The following is an 18,322-nucleotide window of genomic DNA, read 5'->3' as shown; positions in this document are numbered from 1 at the left end:
CAGAGGGAGATGAGCGGGGCCAAGCTCAGAGCTGCCTTGTATGTGGCTCCCAGGTCCATGCTGTTCATGAGGGGATGCTCAGACCTGTGCTTAGTTTTCCGGAGACCAGCTCCTGAACTGTGCCCTTTGGGGGCACTGCAATGAACCCCCATGGCTTGCCAGCCTCACATCCTCACAAAGACTGATTCACCCCTCTCAAACTGGTGCACAATTATGTGTGTGTGCGCGTGCACGCACGCACACACATACACACATGCAATCTTTTCACCAGGAATTGTCTCACAAGTCAAGTCTTGGTTTGCCTCTCAATTCCCAAGATATTCTTTTGGGCCACCCCTTGGGAGACCGACGGTGCTGGCAGGAACTGAGGCTGGCCTGGCAAGGCAGCTGGCCTACCTGCTGTGCTATTGCTCCAGCCCCCGCCCCACACACTCTTCCTTGCCTACTGGTCAAAATGCATCTGGGTTCTTAAATAGTTCTCCTGACCTGTTGTGTAATGTCAGTTGTGGTCACTAGAGGGCAGTGGATAAGCCGTGCGAGAAGAAGGAGGCTCCTCCCGGCTGTGGGGAGCTGGTGCAGGACTGAGATCTCTCTGTCTGGTAGAGGGGGGACTGCTCCCCTGACACATCTTGTGTCTGTGGCTTTTCCAGGAACCCTAGAGGGGAGTAGGGTCGTGCTCAGAAGACTTGGCGGTGTCTCCTGGCGATACTTGGTGAATGCAGAGAGGCTGCGTCCTGCTGGGTTCTGCAGAACTAGGAAGCAGCTGGCCCAGCCTGGCAGGGCTCAGGGGTCCCCAGGGCTACACACTGAGGTGCTTCAGAGCCAAGCGTTTCTGGGGATGGAGACCGGGCCAGGTGTGTTCCACCTCCCTGTCCCAAGCCTCGCTCTGTGACCTGCGGATCACCAGCAGTTCCCCAAGGCGTGACCACAGTGCGTTCACATCAGACCACAAAGATGGGACGATGCCCACCTTCCTGGCAGACTCCCACGGGCTGCGTCCCTCTTTCCTGGAAAGGACAGTGCCCAGAGAAGGGCTAACTGCTCGGGCACATCCTAGCAAGCCCACCTGTCCCCTGCACGGCGGCTCTGACCCCCCAGGCCACAGCTGCATGCCCCCAGCATGGCGGCCACAGCTCAGCCTAAACAGTCCTTCCTCAGTGCCCTTCCAGCCCGGCCTTCTCTGCAGCGTTTTATACCTGCCAGGTCTGTCCTTTACAGGATCGTTTACGTGTGTGATTGGCTTATTTGGTTTTTCTGTTTCACATTGACTTTTTTAAATGATTTCTTTCATAGGGGTCATTCTTGAGACACTTAGGAGGGGTACCTTTATTAAGGTACCTGGATCCCCTTACGGCCCCTGTGGGTATGAGAGCTCAGTGGCCAGGCCTGGCATTGGGAACCAACTCTGCTGGCTACCTCCAGTGATACTGAGGACTGAACACAGGTGCCGTGAATGCTATGTATTTGCTCCATTTATGTGTATCATTTATAAATATATATATATATACACACACACATTGACCATAAGAGAGTGAAACTGTCCATCGAAACTACACACGAAAATAGAATTCTAAATTATTTATTTATTTTTTTTATTTTTTGATGTAGGAGTACTGCTATTTATTCAGCCACTGATTAGCTGATTGAATTGTGCATGAACTCCACCTTACTTTTTTTTTCATTTTTTATAATTTTATTTATTGAATCACCATGAGAGCAGTTACAAAGCTTTTGGGTCTGTCTCGGTCATACAATGAAATACCCGTACCTTCACCAGTGCCCATTCTCCACCCCCAATAACCCCAGTATACCCCCATCCCCCATCCTCCCCCTACCCGTGGGGCAGATGATTTCCACATTACTCTTTCTCTACTTTGATCACATTGAATATTTTGACACCAGACCCACCATTATTATTTGAGATTTTACCCCAACACTCAGATCTGCTGAAAAGGCAGGAGTAGACAATTTGTTTTCTTTTGCTGGTTATGAATAACATATGATGTCGCATGGCTGCAGTAATGGCTGCGCGATTTTGAAATTTCAAAATTTTAACACTTAAATCTGGAGGGATTTCTGCCAAAACCTGTTGGGTTCCAAGATTTGCTCCGAGTCTCTGGGATCATGGCCGTTAAGCAGCTTGATCAGGAGCCAGAGACGCCATTTGTGGGCGATGACTTGGGGTCTCATTGGGGTGGGGAGGACAGGACCGGCTCCATCCCATAGTGTTCCCCGAGCCCTGCCAGGGTGACTCCTGAGTGCCGAGCCAGGAGGAACCCCTGAGCACTACTGAAAAGCCCCCCACGCCCCCCAAAAACAAAAAAACAAAAACAGAGAAACTTGCGGTGGTCACCGCTGCCAGCGTGGGCCAGGGCCAGAGTGTGCTGCAGCTGGTGGGACAGGCCCGACCCCGGCCAGCAGCCCGGCCCCAGGACCCTTTAACTTGCTGTTTTCTGTCACCCTACACGGAGTGTGGTGATCTGATGCCTGTGGCCAACCCTGGCAGCATAGTGCTCGTGCCCCGAGGAAGCAGAGGGCTCGGGCACCCCCAGGGGACAGGCTAAGTGGAGGTCCCAGCCAACCCCTCCCCAGCCCACAGGGGCATGCGGCCTGCTCCACCTTGGCTGACACCACAGGCAGGTCTCTTTGGGCCACACCCAGGCGTTCTTTGGTCCTGGGAGGTCACTTGCAGCAGTTCTGGTGGCGCACCCTGTGGTGTCAAGAATGGAACTGGGGCTCCCACGTGCATGGTGTGCACCGCCGCCCTTTGGGGCATCTGTTGGCCCAGGGTTCGATTTGGCCTAGGTAGATTTTTGCTTCAGGTGCTATTGTAAATTTACTTTTCTTCCCTCCCTCCCTCCCTCCCTCTGCTGCCCTCCTTTTCTCCTTCCTTGGCCACACCTGGCAGTGGAGCCCCACAGCCCACTCCAGTCCTGCAACTCCCAGCTGTGCCTGGGGGGACAGAGGTGGTGGGAGAAAGAGGCAGATTTCCTGCCCCTCCCCCCAATTAAGTAAGTCAGAGGGGAACACCCCCCCCCCCCCCATCGCTACATTTGTGCCTGAGTAATGCTACAGTAACATTGCCTTTCACTGGCTTCCACAAGATACTTCTAGCTCAGAGCCTTGTTTTCCGAGGCACAGGCCCGGAGACCTTGGAAGTAGGTCCCTGGCACTGTTTAACGGTTACTTCTGGGAGGGAGTGTGAGTTTGGCCACTTGAGACAGTGCTCACCGGGTGTTGCTGGGGACCACACGGAGCTGGGGCTGGAATCCAGACCTCCTGAGTGCGAAGCGTGTGTGCATCTAGATGAGCTACTCTTGGGCCCCCAGTGCCCCCGTTATTATTTTCCAGTACCAGAGTCTCGCACGCGTAAGCCAAGTTCTTTACACACACACACACACACACACACACACACGCACACACACACAATCCCAGAAGCCCTTGCGAACAGAAAGAAATCACCTCTGCATTTGGGTAAAAGGACTCTCTGAGCCTGGTTCTGCGGGAAAAAGGCAGGAAAAGAGAATTGTGCAGTTTCTCGTCACAGTCAGCAGATTTGGGCACTGCGCACTTTGCATTTCAGTAGGGGAGAGCATTGCACGTGAAGGAACGTGGAAGAATTGACAGCGTGAGCGGGGGGGAATTCACTTCTGCCCAGTCCATGTGCACCCACACCCTGGGAGATCGAACTTGACTGTCTGACTAGCCTGAAGTGCGATTCTCCCATTTTGAACTCTTCTCCAGAGGAGCACCTGCCTGTGTGAGTGTCGGTTCGAATCCCGTCCAAATCCTGCCGCGCTGTCTAACTTGAGACCTCTCAGTTCACACTGGCAGGTGTCTGGATGCCACAGCATCCCGTCCATCCGGAGGGGTTGGGGCTTGCGGCCTGACCGACCAAGCCGCGGAGAAGACCTTGGGCTTCTCGGGGATCTCTGGTGGGCAATCAGCCCACTGGTCCGCACCGGAGGGCAAAGGACCGGGTCATTGGGAGCAGAGCCTGCACCAGGTGTGGGCCAGAGAGCTGATCTGAGCTGAGCGCAGTGGGGGTCAGGAACCAGCCCCACCCGCCCGGGCCCTGGGGCGCCAGCACAGCCTGGACTTCCTGGGAACCTTCGGCGCAGGGTCGGGGCAGGGCCTGCAGCTGCTCGGGACCCCTCTGGCTTGTGGGAGAGCGGGCGGGTTCCAGTTCTGCTCCACGTGGGGGCGCACCTGTCTCCCCTCTGGTGTCTGGTCCGCCAGCAATGAAGGAGGAGGTGGGGAAGCGGGATGCGCGGAAGCAAAGCCGGGATTGAGACGCCAATGGACCGGCCTGCAGCTGGCAGGGGTGAGGCTGGCGGGGTCCTGCTGGGGCGCTGTGGGGGAGCTGAAGACTGGGGACCAGTGTGTGATTGGCAGGTGATGAGCCCCTGTAAGGAGCGCGGATGCCTATGTGGGCAGGACCTAGAGTTGCAGAAGGGGCTGCTGGAAAGTCTTTCCTGACCTGGGGACTGGGATTTTTCCACCCCTGCTAAGGTTTTCGTGAGTTTTTTCTTTCCCGTTTTCTTTGTTTTCATTACTGATAGAGGAGGCCAGAGCTGTAGCACAGCAGGTAGGGCGTTTGCCTTGCACGTGGCCGACCGGGTCCGATTCCTCCATCTCTCTCAGAGAGCCCGGCAAGCTACCGAGAGTATCCCGCCCGCACGGCAGAGCCTGGCAAACTACCGTGGCGTATTCGATATGCCAAAAACAGTAACAACAAGTCTCATCATGGAGATGTTACTGGGCCCACTCGAGCAAATGATGAACAACGGGAATGATGTCGCTGGGCCCCACGGGTGACTTATGTGAAGTGGGGAGGAGAAAGACGGTCACTTTCTCCCCACCCGCCTCTGACACCCGGGACCCTGGGTAGGCTAGGACCGGTAAAGTCTGCAGTGAGCACCTGCTCGGCACGGGCCTAAGCCCCGCCAGCCCCACAAGGTGGTCGTCAAGCCACACCTGAAGTCCGCTTGATCTTCTCGGCACGGGAGTTAATCCCCGCCACCTGATTGCTCGGGGAGCCACGGACTCAAGCTGGGGCGAGAATTTGCTCTTCGCAGGAAAGGAGAGACCAGTCCCAAGCCATACCCGAGGTTTCTGGGGTTCTTGTCTCGCTCGCAGAAAAAAATTTCAGGAGTAGAAGAGCAGTTAAGTAACAGGTTTTATTTGGAGGCTTTTGGAGAGGGAGAGAAAGGGATAAGCGGGGGGAATGGAGAGTAAGAGAGAGTAACGCGTCCAGAGGGAACGCGGGCTTCTCCGAGGGTGGAGAGAGCGCCAAGTGGGCTCTCGAGCTGGTTCTTATAGATCCTTCTGACTCGGAATGTTCTGGAATCTCCTTGGGGCTTGGTCGCTGGAGTTAACTGGATTGAAAGGGGGTTCGAGAATCATCTGACTTGGAATGTCCTGGAATCTCCTTGGGGCTGGGTCGCTGGCGTCAACCGGATTGAAAGGGGGTTCGATAATCATCTGACTTGGAATGTCCTGGAATCACCTTGGGGCTGGGTCACTGGAGTCAACCGGATTGAAAGGGGGGTTCTCGGAAAGGAGGAATTTCATGGGGAGGAGGCCCATATCCTCAGGGTCTGGGGATGGTCTTATCAAGTCCTTATTCTCTGTCTCCACAGGGTGGGTTGGTCCTAGAATTCTTCTATGAGACTTTGTTTCATTGCAGAGAGCCTTTCCCTATCTACCTGCCTACATCAGGAGGACAGTTCTACAGTGTTACTGGTGTAGGAGCAGAGCCACCGTTCCCACTGCCCAGGGGAGACCCCGGAGTGTTAGGGTCCGAGCTCAGGACAGCCTCACCTGTCAAGGAAAACTGAGAGACCAAGTCCATGCAAAAGCAAGAGGTTTATTCGAGCATGCTCGGGCTCACAGCATGACCGCAAACCGTCGGTGTGCCTCCTTAGGCCTTCTCCGGACTTGTGGCCTCATCTGGCGAATTCCAGGGGCAAGGAGGAGATGGGGGTACTTGGTGTTGTCAGCCTGCTGCAGCTGCAGGGCGGGATATGGGCTGAGACTTGCTTTGCTAGGGCCCACTTGTCATGGGGCTGGCTATCTTTCAGGAGCTCTGGCTCACGGGCGGAGAAAGATCTCAGTGTGTGGCTGGAACAGGCAAGGTGCTGGTGAAGCATCATCACCGTGGCTGTCTGTTGGCGATTTCCCCTCAGGAAGCGAGTGAAGGCCGAGAGCCTCCCACACCCCAAGCAGGTCTGCAGGGTCAGACAAGTCTGTGGCTGTCCTGGGTGGTGAGGAGCCCAGTGCCCGCCTGCACCCGTTAGGCTGGATGCCCTGGAGGCTCCTCAGGACAAAGATTTGTTGGGCTGTTTGTAGGACAACACTGTTTTGTCCTTCCTGCCTAGTAGTCGAGGTCTACTGGGTTGCTCCCATGACAGTGCTCCCATTCCTCTGTGTTTATGTGTAACTTCTTTCTTTGTGCTCTGTTGACTTGTAAATATTGTTTTTCTCTTCTCCCTAAGTCCTTTGCAAAGTTTATTCAGAGCAATGTCCTTTTTGTATGGACACAAGGAGACAGTTTGCTTTTGTTATGTGACTCTCACCTAAGCCTCAGCTGCCCTTTCTTCCTAGAGCCCCCAAAAGCAGGGTTCTTAGGAGGAACTGGATGGAACCAGGGCCAGTGGGGGGCTATATGCTACCCTGGCAATGAGGTGGACCTGGCCAAAGCGCCATATTGCTTAACTCTAAGTTAAGAGCGTGGTCATGGCCAAATACGGTCATGATTCAAAAAGTAATAATTAGATTCGGACCCTGCTAGGGTTAGGAATGATTGAACTGGCCTGAGCACTGTCCTCTTGTTGAGGTTGGGAGTCCCCTGGCCCTGGGAGGCGCGGAGAGACCAGACAGACACAATTCCTGCAGGAGTACAAACGGGGTTTATTTAGACCAGCATGCTGGGGCTCCACGGCATACCCCAGAGTGGGCAGTGGCTGAGAGAGCCCCGAGCTTCTTCAAAGAGGGTCTTATATGGGCCTTCACTGGCCGTTACAACAAAGCCCGCGCATGCCATAGCCTATAGATTCAAAAGTCAGCAGTTACATACATCGATTGTTATCATAAGCAAGGTTATGGTGGGAACGTTAAGCCTTGGGTAATCTCCCCCAACTACTCGCATCCTGAGTTATCCATCACCCAAGACATTTGCAGGGTTCCCATCACCCAAGACATCTGCAAGATTCCTTATTGGAACAATACATTCCAGGAACAGTGAAGAGGCCTAAACCCTGTTACACTTGGTTTCCCAAGGAGTTACGTCCTGTTTTGCTCACATTCACAAGAAGTTGCGTCCTGTTGCAAAGCAGCCTAGCAGTTTTACAGAAAACAATGTTGCAAGTTAGCTGAAGCTTGCAAAAACTTAATGCCCTAATATGGATTCTTTCACTCTGAGTCTGTGGCAAGCTGTTCCCAGGAGAGCTGCCCTACAAGCCTCAATGTTATCTCTTACCGTGTCCATACAAAAATAACCAGGATTGAGACTTTGATACAGTTATTGGACTAAGGAAAGGAGGAAAACACCTTAGGAGGTATTGTGCCCTTGGGCAGTCAGGAAGGGCTTTGGGTGGTGTTCCCTTTGAACCTGGTGGGCCCTCAGGAAGGGCTTTCTGATGTTGATTTTGCTACCTGACTGGGTGCAGTGTCATCTCAGAGTGCTGGGCAGTGGGAGAGGCCAGAGAGCTGGAGAGAGGGAGAGAAAGAGCAGGGTGGCATGATGGACCGCGGAGAGGCTAGCAAGGGGGACAGAGAGAGGAGAATGTAGAAGAAGAACACAAGAGCAAGCACGTGGAGGGAGAGAGTCCAGGCTGCGAGATGGAGCACGGAGAGATGAGCCGGAGAGACAGGAGGAGCCGGGTAAGAGGGGCAGTGTGAGACTGAATGGGGGGCTCAGAGGGACTGGGGCAGGCGCGTGGGGAGAATGGAATAAGCGGCATCTGATCAACCAACCGGCTTGGTCCTCGTTTCGTCCGCTGTCTGCCCCACGGCGCTGGCCGCCCTGGATGCGGAAGTGGCCTGGGCCACCCCAGATGCAGGCGGCTTGGGGGAGAACTGTTCGGGGACCCCCCGGCCGCCCTCAAAGATTTCTGATGTAGTTGACGGTCAAGGTTGCCTCAGAGCCATAGTATAGTGTCTTTGCCCCTGTTCCTTGGAGTCTCATTTTCTCGACTCCTGCTCCATCAGTAGTAGTAGTGATGATCATTCTCACTGTCAGGCTGGAGAGATGAATTCGGGGTGTGCGGGGGTAAGACTTTTGTCTTGCGGATGGCCGACCCTGAGTTCATTTCCAGGATGCCTCGGGGTCCGTGAGCGCCACTGAGAGATGGCCCAAACTGCCCAGACCCCCTGTGGGACAATCAGGTTCTTCTAAAGGCATGAGCAGAGGCTCCAGCTGCCCTAGAGTCTGCATGTCGAGCGCCTGTGAGGGCAGCCTCAGAGCCTGGCACCCTAGGGATGGGCTAGTGATGGCCTGGCCCCCACCCAGACTCCCACCTGGCCCTGGTTGCAGTGCTCTGTCTGCAGCTCCCGCCTCCTCCCTGGGGGGAGAGGCCACACCAGCCCAGCCCGCGTCCCCCTGATGGGGACCGAAGGCTTCCTGGGAGCTCTCAGCAGCGCCCACCTGGACTCAGGGCCATCCTGAGAGGCCAGGGAGGAGCTGGCCGAAGGGGGGCGGCGAGTGCGAGGGCTCTGGGCCTTGCTGCTATGTTGCTGGCAAGGAGGAGGGGCGGGTGGGCGTGCTGCGGGGTGCTGGTGCTGGGTGGTGTCAGGGACGGAACGAGACGCGCCTGTGGCGGAGGGTAGGCTGAAGTGGCTCTGGCCTGAGCCCTGGCGCAAGCCCTGTCCCTGGACCCGGCTCCTCTGAGGGTCCTCCCCGGGAGAAGGGGGGTCTCGTGGCAGAGACTGTCCCTGCTCGAATGCCCCCGGGGCCTGGCCTCACAGCAAGGGGGTCTGGTGCTAGCGCCCCTGTCTGTCCCGGGTCAGATTCTTGCGCCGGAACGCAGCCATGCTCTTCGGCCAGGCGGTGAAGGGGGCCGGACCTGGGTGACGGTGGGGGGCATCGTGCAGCTGGTCAGGCCCCAGGTGCAGCCCTTTGCTCCTGGCGGGGACTGGACGGGTGGTTGCTGGATGCCCAGGATGGATGCACTTGGGCCCTGTGAAGGGCGTGGATGCGCAGACTGCACGCGGCCACTAGGTGGGGCCGCGGTCCTGTGTCATTGCGGCCTGGGCCTGAGCTCCTCTCAGCTCACTGTCCTGGGGCCTCTGGACACACTTTGGAGAAGCCCTTGGGGGTCCAGCCTCTCCACTGGGGCCCCTGGGGCCATTTTCTCCTGTTCTCCCATCGGGAGAACTCTTGTCTTTGACCATTTTCGCCCTTTTTGCGGGGACCTCCCAGGCAGTGCTGGGAGCCCTTGGGGTCACTCCCAGTGGTTGCGGATGCCCAGAGCCAGACTCAGAGCCAAGAGCCAGGATGCCATGCGGCCAGACCCTGTGGTGCCAGGGGTTCCCCGGAACCCCCTGAGGTGCTTGGAGCCGCCAGGGCTGAATCCAGTGATCCTGGGGGACCATGTGGTGCTGGGGATTGAACCAGGTCAGCTGCGTGTAAGCTAAGTGCCTTCTCCTCTCTTTTGTCTTTCTAGCCCTCTTCTCGCAATTTCTATGCATGTATACAATTTTGGAAAAGTAGTAATACTTTTCGATTGTAAACAGCAGAAACAAACAAAAAGCAGGAAAAATATTAGTTTACTTTCAGCAGCAAAGACTTTGTCATGTATTGTTCTAGTTTTCAGCAATGATTTTTATAAATACACATACGTACTTGAAGACCAACATCTCTCCATGCTGTTATAAGATACATTTTTTTCTCCACTCAGCCACCAAAAGCCAAAAACATGTTTCCTTGTTTTCAGTTATGTGTTGCTTTGATGGATTCCAATATCTGCACACGGTGTATTCTAAAACCTCTCCTCTTTTCTTGGATATTTTGGCAGTTTCCAGGTTTTTTCTGTTTGAAGTATCAGAGCGGTAAATAGGATCAAATCTCTGCCCAGTCTTTATCCTCAGTGTCCGTCCCGGGGAAAGGGCCCAAGGCGAGGGGCTTGCTGTGTGTCCCCTGAAATAGAGGCCCGGGACTGGGCCACAGTGAGCGTCAGCCTGGAGCTTCCCTGTCTTTCCATTTTCGACTGGTGTGTGTGGCTGGAGCGATAGCACAGCGGGTAGGGCGTTTGCCTTGCCCGAGGCCGACCCGACAGACCCGGGTTCAATTCCTCTGCCCCTCTCTTGGAGAACCCGGCAAGCTACAGAGAGTACCTCTCTCACGTGGCAAATGCCTGGCAAGCTCCCCGTGACGTATTCGACATGCCAAACACAGTAACAGCAAGTCTCACAATGGAGGCGTTACTAGGCCCGCTCGAGCAAATCGATGAACAACGGGAGGGAGGACAGTGCTACAGTGCTAAGTTCCTCCGCACTGGGGAGTTTCTTTTCTCTTCTACTTGCCGAAAGACTGTTCTAGTTTCTGCCTTTGAGCCCGAGCTTCCGTATTATTCAGTGTGCTCCCTGGCAGAAATATTGAAGAACCTGGGGATTGTGACAGGACAGAGGCCCGCCGTCACCGCTCCTGCGTCCAGCCGAGTAGCGTCAGCGCTCCCTGCCCCGTGCACCCTGAGCCCTGGCCCTACCTCGGGCTGGTGCGAGGCTTTGGCTTGGCTTTGGCAAAGAGCTGGGCAAAGTGGGATGCAGAGGTGGGGTGGGGCTACGGTCTGGTGTGCCGGGTGCTGGCCGTGTCCTGCTGGGGTGACCAGGTGCCTGCCCAGCAGGCCCGCCAGCTGCAGCTGCCACTGGGTGTTCTGGTGGCGGGCAGGCGTGCGAGATAACCAGTGGCCCTGTGTCAGGAGACCCGAGTCACGTGGGCAGGCAGGAAGCCCCTCTAGAGGCTGCCAGTGTGGCACCAAATGTGACTTTGTGTTCGACTGGGCCTAACCTAAGAAGCAGCAGCAAAGCTGCTGGTAGAACACATTATTCTCCCCCAGATCCAGTTTGCAAATGCTGCAACACATCCCTGAGAAATCCCGGAGCCGTTGGAAATCGGGGCTAGTTGAACTTGGGCTCACAGAGGCAAGGCCTGTGCACTACTGCTGAGCTACACCCTTGGGCCCTCTAGGCCTATTTTTCTGTTTGAAAAACTTTTGGTCCGTCCCCAGAGGTGCTCAGGGCTTCCTCCTGGCTCTGTGCTCAGGGATGACTCCTGGTAGGGCTCAGAGACCAGTGGTGTTTCCCGGGATTGAACCTGGGCCAGACACATGCCTTACCCACCGTGCTGTCACCCCAGCTCCTCGAAGTGTTCTCTCAGGGGCACTGTAGCAGTCTTTCACTTCCGCTATTGTCTGACCCACTCGGTGTGACTGCAGTGGTCTCGTAAAGAGCATGATGCCTCCGTGTCTCTAGGAGCATGTGTCCTCCTCCCCTGCCCGACTCCCCTGGCCCTGGATGAGGGCAGAGGGAAGCCAGCCCAGACTTGAGGGCCAGAGGGCCCTTTCCCTCCCCTGGAGGCGCGAGCTGGCCCGGGGATGCCTTCAGCATGGGGTGGCTTCTGTCTCACAGTTCCTGCAGGCGACCGTGGGGGTGTGAGGATGAGGATGGATTCTCTGAAAGACCGTTTTCCTGTGCTTGGTCCCCTGCCCTAGAGGGAGGCTGAGCCTGTTGCGGAGCCAGACGCGGGTGCCCCTCGCAGGACCTTTGCACAGCAGAGACGCTCAGGAGACATGAGCCATGGCCGCGGTGGTGGCCTGTCCCCCAGTGGAGGTGGGGACGGTGGCACTCTGCAGTGCGGCTGGAGAGGGGGCCTGGGAGTGGGATCCGTTGTCTGGGCTCTGGGTGGGGAGATTTGGGAGGACGCGCCTCTTACTCGGGCTTGGGTGCATGCGACTGGAGGCTTCAGCCCTGTGGCGCACAGATGCTCTCGCTGTGTGGGTAGCTGCACATTGAACAGCCTGGGGGAGATCCCCGGCACCGCCCACGGCCCTCTGAGCACTGCTGGGAGGGATTCCCGAACACAGAGCCAGGAACAGCCCCTGAGCACGAGGAGCTGTGCCCCTCCCCCTCCCCCAGAAATACAGAACAAGTGTGTGTGGTTGCGGAAGCTAGGCCTGTCCCTGTCTCTGCTCTAGCTCCTCTCTGCCCCGGGGGTCGCACCGTGCTCCTGGTGGGCCCCGGCACCGCTTGCCGTCCCCGAGCACAGCCGGGTGTGCCCGAATACCGCGCCCCTCCTGTTCTCCCGTTCTGTGGTCACTACCCCACCCACCTCCACATCCTCCCCCCACGAATCCTTTTCCTGCTCGTCACCGCTTCTGCCACTTTCTGCGAGGGAGCAGGCTTTCTTATTAAGGATGAATTCATGCTGGTGATTCCAGCTTCAGGTCTTTTTATTTTCATTCTTTATTTTTTTTTTTTTTGGCTTTTTGGGTCACACCCAGCAATGCTCAGTGGTTCCTTCTGGCTCTGCACTCCGGAATTACTCCTGGCGGTGCTTGGGGGGACCAAATGGGATGCTGGGAATTGAACCCAGGTCGGCTGCGTGCAAGGCAAAAACGCCCTACCCTATTTTCATCCTTTTTTTGATCTTACTAAAATTCTTTGCCCAGTTCTTGGGTGACTCAATGTAATGCCCTTTCTTCTTCCCTATATCACGGTTCCAGCTTGTAACGCTGCTAACTCCTGCCTTTTATTGTTTGCTAGTGGGGCGGGGATCCTCCCAGCGCTGCTGGATTTGCCGGGGTTGGGGGCGCCTGATGGCTCGGGGCTGGGCGATTCATGCTGTGCTGCTTGGGGACACAGCTTTCCCTATGTTGCCATCTCTTCCTGTGTACCCTCAACAAACTTTTCACCAGCAATAGACTCACTGTGTGTACCAAAACTTTTGGTGTAGGACGGGAGAGCTAGCACAATGGGTAAGGCATGTACCTTGCATGTGGCTGACCCTTGTGTGGTCCCCCAAGCCCTGCAGGTATGATCCCTTAACACAACCTAAAAATGCCAAACAACACCTGCTCCCACCCCAAACACTGTGGTTGTAGCTTGCAGTAAGCAAGTGGACCTAAATGTGTGTCTCAAACCTCCTAAAGCACTCTGCCTGTAGCCTCCTGAAGAGAATACTCAAGACCAGTGCACTTTCAGCTGAAATAATCTGTCTTATATTTGTTCTCCAGTTTTGAAATTCTATTGTACTTTGTTGTATTTTATTTTTCCCTTTATTATGGATTTTATTTTTTGAATTTTTTTGCATGTGGCCAGTTACTGTTTATTTTTTATTTTAATGAATCCTCGTGAGATACAGTTACAGACTTAAAAATTTTCGTGATTACATTTCAGTCAAACAATGTTTGAGTACCCATCCCTCCACCAGTGCCCATTCTCCCCCACCAATGTTCCCAGTGTCCCTCCCGCCACCCCCATCCCTTCCTACCCCCCTTGCCTCCGTGGCAGACACATTCCCCCTTACTCACTCTCTCCTTTTGGGTGTTGTGATTTGCAACATAGGCACTAAGCAGCCTTCGTGTTTGGTCGATAGCATACTTTGAGCATGCATCTACCATCCCGAGTGATCCCTCCAACCATCATTTGCTTAGTGGTCTCTTCTCCATCCTACCTGTCTTTTCCCCCAGCATATGCGATCGGCTTCCAAGCCGTGGGACCACACTCCTGGCCTTTATCTCTACTCTCCTTAGGTGTTATTCTCTTATTATGTGACTTGGTATCCTGGCAAGCTCCCTGTGGCGTATTCAGTATGCCAAAAACAGTAACAAGTCTCACAATGGAGACGTTACTGGTGCCCACTTGAGCGAATCAATGAACAGTGGGAGGACAGTGAAACAGTGATACATCCCACCAATGGGTGCAGTCATTCTGTGACTGTCCCTTTCTTTCTGACTCATTTCGCTTAGCATGATGCTCTCTATGTTGATCCACTTATATGCAAATTTCATGGTTCCATCTCTTCTAACAGCTGCATAGTACTCCATTGTGTGTAGATATGCCAAAGTTTCTTTAACCGGTCATCTGTTCTTGGACACTTTTTTAAAAAATTTTTTTATTAGTGAAACACCATGAGGTACAGTTGTAGATTTACTATTTTTTGTGCTTGGGTTTCGGTCATACAATGATCAGATACCCATCCCTCCACCAGTGCCCATTTTCCACCACCATGGATAATATCCCCCCCACCCCCATCCCCCTATCCCCACCTGCCTCTGTGGCAGGGCAATCCCCTGTGTTCTCTCTCTCCTTTTGGGCGTTGTGGTCTGTAAAAGAGGCATTGAGTGGCAAACATGTTCAGTCCATAGTCTACTTTCGACATGCATCTCCCCTCCTGGGAGGATCCTCCTAACACCCTTTATTTGGTGCTCCCTTCTCTATCTGAACTGCCCTTTCCCCTAGAATACCCGACTGGCCTCTAAGTTATGGAGTAATCCTCCTGGTGCTGATCTCAGCTATTCTTGGGTATTAATCTCATATTTTGTTACTTTATATCCCCCAGATGAATGCAGTCTTTCTATGTCTATCCCTCTCTTTCTGACTCATTTCGCTTAGCATGATTCTTTCCATGTTGTACCACTTGTATGTAAATTTCATGACTTCACCTTTTCTAACAGCTACATAGTACTCCATTGTGTAGATGTACCAAAGTTTCTTTAACCAGTCATCTGTTCTTGGGCACTCAGGTTTCTTCCAGTTTCTGGCTATTGTAAAGAGTGCTGCAATGAACAAACAAGTGCAGATGTCACTTCGACTATACATTTTTGCCTCTCTGGGATATATTCCCAGGAGTGGTAATATATCACTGGGTCAAATGGGAGCTAAATTTCTAATTTTTTGAGAATCGTCCATATTGTTTTCCAGAAGGGCTGAACCAGTCGACATGCCCACCAACAGTGAAGGAGTGTCCCTTTCTCACCACATCCGCGCCAGCATCGGTTGCTTTTGTTCTTTTGAATGTGGGCCAGTCTCTAAGGTGTAAGATGGTATCTCATTGTGGTTTTGATCTGCATCTCCCTAATGATTAATGATGTAGAGCATTTTCTCATGTGCTTTTTTGCCATTCGGATTTCTTCTTTGAGAAAGTTTCTGTTCATTTCATTGCCCCATTTTTAAATGGGGTTGGATGTTTCCTTCTTGTGGAGTTTAACCAGTATTTTGTATATCCTGGATATCAATGCCTTGTCAGATGTGTATTCGGCGAATATCCTTTCCCATTCTGTAGACTGTCTTTGTATTTTGGTCACTGTTTCTTTGGAGGTGCAGAAGCTTCTTAGTTTAAGATAGTCCCATTTATCTATCTCTGTTTTCACTTGCTCGGCCAGTAGCGTGGCATCTTTGAAGATACCATTAGCTTCAATGTTGGACACTTTTTCCCCCCCCAGATTCTGGCTATTGTAAATAGTGCTGCAATAAACATACATGTGCCCATGTCATTTCTACTGTAATTTTTTGCATCTCCGGGATATATTCCCAGGAGTGGTATTACTGGGTGAATCACTTAATCACTTAACTTCCCGTTAGTCATCGATTTGCTCGAGCGGGCGCCAGTAACGTCTCCATTTGTCCCTGTCACGTGCTAGTGTAGCCCAATGGCATCTGTTTGCTCCGGGAACATGAAGGGCCTCAAACTGATAGTTCATGATTTTGACGAAGAAGTCTGGCCATCTGGAAGGTGGGCGGCCACGCGGACTTTTGACATCCCGTGGAATCCAGTTGGTAACAGCTCTAGTCCAGCGGTCGTCTTTAAATCTCATTACGTGACCAGCCCATCTGATTTTCGACACCTTGGCAAATGAGACAGCTTCCCTGATTCTTGATCTTCGACGGATGTCAGAACTCCGGATTCTTTCTCTCATTTGAGTGAAACGTGATATTCCAAGCATAGCTCTTTCAATTCTTCTTTGGGAGACCTGAATAGCGTTCTCATCTTGTTTGCGTAGGGCCCAGGTCTCTGAGGCATATGTTAATGCAGGAAGAACAGTGGAATCAAAGAGATGTGCCCGGAGCCGGAGGTTCTTCGTCCTCTTAGCTATTGCTTCGACGTTCTTGAAGGCGTTCCAAGCCGCTCTCTTCCTCCTGCACAGCTCGGGTGCCAGGTCATTTGTCATGTTGACCTCTCGACCTAGGTACACATAGCTGTTGCATTCGGAGATGGTCGGTCCATTGAGAGCGAATGGGGCGTCAGGAACAAGGCTGTTTCTCATAAACATTGTCTTCGTAAGATTCAGCTGTAGTCCTACCTTTCCACACTCACGGTCAAAGTCGGCCAGCATTTGTGCCGCTTGGCTGATGTTTGGTGTTATTAAAACAAAGTCATCAGCAAAGCAGAGGTGGTGTAGTTGCCGACCATCTATCTTCACTCCCATTCCTTCCCATTCTAGTCGTCGCATGATGTTCTCGAGGGTGGCACTGAAGAGTGTCGGTGAAATGGTATCACCCTGCCGCACCCCTCTCTTGACATCAACGATCACTTCTTTGTAGAATGGTGAGATCCTGGTGGTGAATCCGCAATACAGCTCACGGAGGATCCTGATGTATTGGGCTTGAATGCTCTGATTGGCTAGGGCTTCAATGACCGCTTCCATCTCAACAGAATCAAAGGCCTTCTTTAAATCAATGAACGTTAAACAGAGTGGCCTCTTTAACTCCCGAGAAACCTCAATGAGCTTGGTTATCGTGTGGATATGGTCGATGGTGCTGAATCCTTTGCGGAACCCTGCTTACTCGCATGGTTGTCCTTCATCTAGTGTTCTGCCAATCCTATTTAAGATGACTCGAGTGAACAACTTGTAGATGACAGACAATAGGCAGATCGGGCGATAGTTGCCAATGTCATGGATGTCTCCCTTCTTGAACAGTAGTACGGTCCTGCTGGTTTTCCATTGGGACGGAACCTTGCATTCAGACAGGTAATGAGTGAAGAGCCGAGCCAGTGTATTGATGAGTACTGATGGCAGGTTCTTCAGGTGTTCAGGTCTGACCTTGTTTGGGCCGGGTGCTGTTTGTTTCTTTACCGACGAAATGGCGTGTCGGATATCGGAAGGGAGAACGTTGGGAACGACATATCCATCCTGTGGAATTTGGTATGTCGGCAAGTGGACATGGCTATCGAAGAGATTTGAGTAGAAGTCATGGATAATCTTCTCCATTGCCGTTCTGGAGGATGTGATGGATCCATCAGGACGTTGGAGGGCAGTCATCTTGGTCTTATAGTTGGCGAAGGACAGGCGGGCGTTACGAATACTTTTCCCCGCTTCTGCCGCATCTACCAGTCCTTCTGCTCTTCTCTCTTTGAGGTCTTCCTTGATGGCATCTCTGCACTGCTTTGCGAGCTCAAACGTTAGCTTGCTGTTGCCTGAGACATGCGACAAACCACGCTGGCGAATTAGCTCAAGAGTTCTCGAAGATAGGCGATTTTTTTGTGGCTATCTCTCTCTTGGCGTTCCTCGCACATTCATGGAGGTGCTGAACCAGTCGATCGTATTCCTCGTCAATGTTGTCAACAATGGCATCTTCCCATGTTGCCGCCATAGTACCAAAGAGTTCCCAGTTGGTGGTCATTCTGGGAGTTCTCTTTTTGAACTTTGAAGCCCTTTCTCCCCGCTCTGTGAAGTAGAATTTTGCACGAAGGAGACGGTGGTCCGATCCCGTTCGAAATTTTGGGACAACAGCGACATCGGTCAGGGAAAACCGTCAATTGAATATGATGTGGTCTATTTTGTTGTGGAATCGTCCACCGGGAGACTCCCATGTCCATAGTTTAGATTCTGCCTTCTGGAACTGTGAGTTACCATGAATGGTCTTGGTCGACATGATGAACTCAGACAGTCTCTCACCCTGTTCGTTCCATTCTAGGCCATGGGTCCCGATGTGAAGTTCTTCAGCTGATCTTCTCGGTCCTATCTTGGCATTAAAATCACCCACAATGATCTTGTAGAAGGTGTGGTCTTCTTTATAGAACTTCTCTAGCTCCATGTGAAACTTCTCGATTTCTCTTTCATCATAATGAGATGTTGGTGCGTAGACAACGAAGATAGAAACTGCAGGCAGTGAGTCACATCTATTCAAACGTAAACGTCTGATTCGGGTTGTTAGGCATTCAAATGAATCAATGCTCTTGCCCAAGTTTGTGTTGACAAGGACACCGACGCCTCCAACACCTCTTTTATCGCATGGGCGAAATGGAAGCTCAATTTCTAATTTTTTGAGAGACATCCATGTTTTTTCCAAAAAGACTGAATCAGTCAGCATTCCCACCAGC

The sequence above is a fragment of the Sorex fumeus genome, unplaced genomic scaffold (assembly GCF_029834395.1).
Source record: "Sorex fumeus unplaced genomic scaffold, SorFum_2.1 ptg000036l, whole genome shotgun sequence".
NCBI classification, from domain to species: domain Eukaryota; kingdom Metazoa; phylum Chordata; class Mammalia; order Eulipotyphla; family Soricidae; genus Sorex; species Sorex fumeus.
The sequence above is the reverse complement of the archived record's forward strand: the minus strand, read 5'-3'. Positions refer to the sequence as shown.